The 5,760-nt window shown below is 39.1% G+C and overlaps 1 non-coding gene across 1 annotated transcript; it reads right to left on the bottom strand.

Annotated features, from left to right (window-relative positions):
• Positions 1-1,010: 1,010 nt before the first annotated feature.
• Positions 1,011-1,114, bottom strand: LOC127746454 (small nucleolar RNA R71). The gene has a single exon (XR_008008073.1). It is a non-coding gene; the product is annotated as a small nucleolar RNA R71 (small nucleolar RNA).
• Between the last annotated feature and the right edge of the window lie 4,646 nt (positions 1,115-5,760).

Genomic DNA, 5,760 nt, shown 5'->3' with positions numbered 1-5,760 from the left:
CTTTTTCAAAATCAATTTCAAAATCTTTTCTAACTCCTTATCTTTTCAAAATTGATTTTCAAATCTTTTTCAACTAACTAATTGACTTTTTGTTTGTTTTATTATTTCTTATCTTTTTCAAAACCACCTAACTACTTTTCTTTCTCTAAATTTCGAAAATCACCTCCATCTTTTTCAAAATTCTTTTTAATTAACTAATTATTTCAAATTTTAATTTTGATTTAATTTTCGAAAATCACTAACCATTTTTTCAAAAATAATTTTCGAAATTCTCCCCCTCTCATCTCTTTCTATTTATTTTATTTATTTACTAACACTTCTCTTCATCTAGAAATTCGAACCCTCTCTTTTCCTCTGTGTTTGAAATTTTCTCATCCTTCTTCTATTTTCTTCTTCTTCTACTCACATAAAGGAATCTCTATACTGTGACATAGAGGATTCCTCTTCTTTTCTGTTCTCTTATTTTTCATATGAGCAGGAGCAAGGACAAGGACATTCTTGTTGAAGCAGATCCTGAACTTGAAAGGACTCTGAAGAAGAAGTTAAGAGAAGCTAAAGCACAACAATCCAGAGAAAACCTTACAAAGAATCTCAAAAAAGAAAGAGACATGGCCGAACCCAATAACAATGGTGGAGGCGTAAGGAGGATGCTTGGTGATTATACTACACCTACTTCCAACTTTTATGGAAGAAGCATCTCAATCCCTGCCATTGGAGCAAAGAATTTTGAGCTAAAGCCTCAACTAGTTGCTCTGATGCAACAGAACTGCAAGTTCCATGGACTTCCATCAGAAGATCCCTATCAGTTCTTATCTGAATTCTTGCAAATCTGTGATACTGTTAAGACTAATGGAGTAGATCCTGAAGTCTACAAGCTCATGCTTTTCCCCTTTGCTGTAAGAGACAGGGCTAGAACATGGTTGGACTCACAACCTAAAGATAGCCTGGACTCTTGGGATAAGCTGGTCACGGCCTTCTTGGCCAAGTTCTTTCCTCCTCAAAAGCTGAGCAAGCTTAGAGTGGATGTTCAGACCTTCAAGAAAAAAGATGGTGAATCCCTCTATGAAGCTTGGGAAAGATATAAGCAGTTGACCAAAAAGTGTCCTTCTGGCATGCTTTCAGAGTGGACCATTTTAGATATATTCTATGATGGTCTATTTGAGCCTTCTAAGATGTCATTGAACCATTCTGCAGGTGGATCCATTCACCTAAAAAAAATGCATGCAGAAGCTCAAGAACTCATTAACATGGTTGCAAACAACCAATTTATGTACACCTTTGAGAGAAATCCTATGAGTAGTGGGATGCCTCAGAGGAAGGCAGTTCTTGAAATTGATGCTCTGAATGCCATATTGGCTCAGAACAAAATGTTGACTCAGCAAGTCAACATGATTTCTCAGAGTCTGAATAGATGGTAAAATGCATCCAATAGTACTAAAGAGGTATCTTCTGAAGAAGAAGCTTATGATCCTGAGAACCCTGCAATGGCAGAGGTGAATTACATAGGTGAACCCAATGGAAACACCTATAACTCCTCATGGAAAAATCATTCAAATCTCTCATGGAAGGATCAACAAAAGCCTCAACAAGGCTTTAATAATGGTGGAAGAAACAGGTTTAGCAATAGCAAGCCTTTTCCATCATCTTCTCAGCAACAGATAGAGAATTCTGAGCAGAGCCCCTCTAACTTAGCAAATATAGTCTCTGATCTATTTAAGGCCACTTTAAGTTTCATGAGTGAAACAAGGTCCTCCATTAGAAATTTGGAGGCACAAGTGGGCCAGCTGAGTAAGAAAATCACTGAAACTCCTCCTAGTGCTCTCCCAAGCAATACAGAAAAGAATCTAAAAAGAGAGTGCAATGCCATTGATATTTTCAAGATGGCCAAATCCAAAGAGGAAGGGGAGGACGTGAACCCCAATGAGGAAGACCTCATGGGATGTCTCCCAGACAGAAAGGAGTTCCCTATTGAGGACTTAAAGGAATCTGAGGCTCATATAGAGACCATAGAGATTCCATTAAACTTCCTTCTGCCATTCATGAGCTTTGAGAACTATTCTTCCTCTGAAGAGGATGAAGATGTAACTGAAGAGCAAGTTGCTCAATATCTAGGAGCCATCATGAAGCTGAATGCCAAGTTGTTTGGTAATGAGAATTGGAAAGGTGAATCTCCCTTGCTCATTAGTGAATTAGATACATGAGATCAGCAAACTCTACCTCAAAAGAAACAAGATCCTGGTAAATTCTTGATATCCTGTACCATAGGCACCATGACCTTTGAGAAGGCTCTATGTGACCTGGGGTCAGGTATAAATCTTTTGCCACTCTCTGTAATGGAGAAACTGGGGATCTTTGAGGTATAAGTTGCAAAAATCTCATTAGAGATGGCAGACAAGTCAATAAAACAAGCTTATGGATTGGTAGAGGACGTGTTAGTAAAGGTTAAAGGCCTTTACATCTCTGCTGATTTCATAATCTTAGACACTGGAAAGGATGAGGATGAATGCATCATCCTTGGAAGATCCTTCCTAGCCATAACAGGAGCTGTGATTGATGTTGACAGAGGAGATTTAGTCCTTCAATTGAATGGGGACTACCTTGTGTTTAAAGCTCAAGGATCTTCCTCTGTAACCATGGAAAAGAGGCACGATAAGCTTCTCTCAATACAGAGTCAAACAAAGCCCCCACAGTCAAACTTTAAGTTTGGTGTTGGGAGGCCACAACCAAACTCTAAGTTTGGTGTTGAACCCCCACATTCAAACTCTAAGTTTGGTGTTGGGAGGTCCCAACAATGCTCTGAACATCTGTGAAGCTGCATGAGAGCTCACTGTCAAGATATTGACATTAAAGAAGCGCTTATTGGGAGGCAACCCAATTTTTAAGTATTTATATTTTTTTTATGTTTTAGTAGGTTTATGATCTTGTGGAGTCACAAAACAATTGCAAAAATTAAAAGCAGAATAAAAAATAGCAGAAGAAACAGCACACCCTGGAGGTAGAGCATACTGGCGTTTAAACGCCAGTAAGGAGCATCTGGCTGGCGTTTAACGCCAGAACAGAGCATGAAGCTGGCGTTGAACGCCAGAAACAAGCAGCAGTCTGGCGTTTAAACGCCAGGATTGCACCCTGAGGAAAGCTGGTGTTAAACGCCAGAAACAAGCAGCAAAGTGACGTTTAACGCAAGAAATAAGCATAGAGCTGGCGTTTAATGTCAGAAACAGGCATCAGCCTGGCGTTAAACGCCATGATTGCATACAGAGAGCATTTTACACGCCTAAAGGGTGCAGGGATGAGAAATCCTTGACACCTCAGGATATGTGAACCCCACAGGATCCCCACCTACCTTCTCCTTCTCTCTCACACCTTTTCATAATACTCTTCCCCAAACATCATTCAACAATCACCTCAATCACTCTTCCCCATCACCTCTTCACCACTCACATCCAACCACTCTTCCCCAGAAACCCACTTATCTTCAAATTCAAAATCTCTTTTCCACCCAAACCCACCCTAAATAACCGAACCCTAACCCCTCTCCCTCCACTATATAAACCCCTTCTTCCTTCTTCATTTTCACACAACACTACCCTCTCTTCTTCCCCTTGGCCGAAACCTACACCTCTCTCCCTCTCCTCCATATCTTCTTCTTCTTCTGCTATTCTTTCTTCTTTTGCTCGAAGGCAAGCAACATTCTAAGTTTGGTGTGGTAAAAGCATAGCCCTTTTTTATTTTTTCATAACCATTGATGGCACCAAAGGCCAGAGAAACCTCTAGAAAGAGGAAAGAGAAGACAAAAGCTTCCACCTCCGAGTCATGGGAGATGGAGAGATTCATCTCAAAAGCCTATCAAGACCACTTCTATGAAGTTGTAGCCAAGAAGAAGGTGATCCCTGAGGTCCCTTTCATGGTCAAAAAGAATGAGTATCCGGAGATCCGACATGAGATCCAAAGAAGAGGTTGGGAAGTTCTTACCAACCCCATTCAACAAGTCAGAATCTTAATGGTTCAAGAGTTCTATGCCAATGCATGGATCACTAGGAACCATGATTAAAGTATGAACCCAAATACAAAGAATTATCTTACAATAGTTCGGGAGAAATGCCTAGATTTCAGTCCAGAGAACGTAAGGTTGGCGTTCAGCTTGCCTATGATGCAAGAAGATGCACGCCCCTATACTAGAAGGGTCAACTTTGATCAAAGGTTGGACTAAGTCCTCATGGACATATGTATAGAAGGAGCTCAATGGAAAAGAGATTCAAAAGGCAAGCCGGTTCAATTGTAAAGTTTGGACCTTAAGCCTGTGGCTAGAGGATGGTTGGAGTTTATCCAACGCTCCACCATCCTGGTGCACGAATTTGTAATCCGTACAACTAACCAGCAAGTGCACTGGGTCGTCCAAGTAATACCCAACAATGGAGTTTAGAGACTCATGCCGTCAAAGTGTATAAAATTCAGATCTGAAAATGTCATCCGGTACAAGATAAGTCTCTAAAAGTTGTTTAAATAGTAAACTAGTAACCTAGGTTTACAGAATATGAGTAAACTAAGATAATTGGTGCAGAAATCCACTTCTGGGGCCCACTTGGTGTGTGCTGGGGCTGAGACTAAAGCTATCCACGTGCTGAGGCTTTACTTGGAGTTAAACTCCAAGTTATAACGTGTTTTGGGCGTTCAACTCCGGATCATGACGTGTTTCTGGCGTTTAACTCCAGACAGCAGCATGTACTTGGCGTTCAACGCCAAGTTACGTCATTTATCTTCGCGCAAAGTATGGACTATTATATATTTCTGGAAAGCCCTGGATGTCTACTTTCCAACGCCGTTGAGAGCGCGCCAATTGGACCCCGGTAGCTCCAAAAAATCCATTCTGAGTGCAGGGAGGTCAGGATCCAACAGCATCAGCAGTACTTTTTCAGCCTAACTCAGATTTTTGCTCAGCTCCCTCAATTTCCGCCAGAAATTACCTGAAATCATAGAAAAACACACAAACTCATAGTAAAGTCCAGAAATATTATTTTTGCCTAAAAACTAATAATATTCTACTAAAAACTAATTAAAACATACTAAAATCTACATGAAATTACCCCCAAAAAGCGTATAAAATATCCGCTCATCACAACACCAAACTTAAACTGTTGCTTGTCCTCAAGCAACTAGATAAATAAAATAGGTTTTAACAGAAAGTAAGAAGTAATAATATTTTAGAGTTTTTTAAGTGGAGCTCAAATTCTTATTAGATGAGCGGGGCTTGTAGCTTTTTGTTTCTGAACAGTTTTGGCATCTCCCTTTATCCTTTGAAATTCATAATGATTGGCATCCATAGGAACTCAGAATTCAGATAGTATTATTGATTCTCCTAGTGTAGTATGTTGATTCTTGAACATAGTTATACTGGCTTTTATTCCTTTTCTTGATCCAATGTTTTCTTGTAAATTTTTTTTTCACTGCTTTTTCTTGCTTCAAGAATCAATTTCATGATTTTTCAGATCATCAATAATATTTTTCGTGTTCCTCGTTCTTTCAGGAGCCAATATTCATAAAATTCAAGATAAAAATTATGCACTGTTCAAGCATTCATTCAGAGAACAACAAGTATTGCCACCACATACAATTAATTATAAATTTTATTTATTAAGAACTCGAAAAACATAAATTACTTCTTTATTCTAAAAGAAAATCTACTACTTTATTCATGCCTAATGATGATGAGAAAAATAAATTATAACTTAATTGGAAATAAAATCAAAATAGACATCCTAA

Source organism: Arachis duranensis, chromosome 3 (genome assembly GCF_000817695.3).
Source record: "Arachis duranensis cultivar V14167 chromosome 3, aradu.V14167.gnm2.J7QH, whole genome shotgun sequence".
NCBI classification, from domain to species: domain Eukaryota; kingdom Viridiplantae; phylum Streptophyta; class Magnoliopsida; order Fabales; family Fabaceae; genus Arachis; species Arachis duranensis.
The sequence above is the reverse complement of the archived record's forward strand: the minus strand, read 5'-3'. Positions and strand labels throughout refer to the sequence as shown.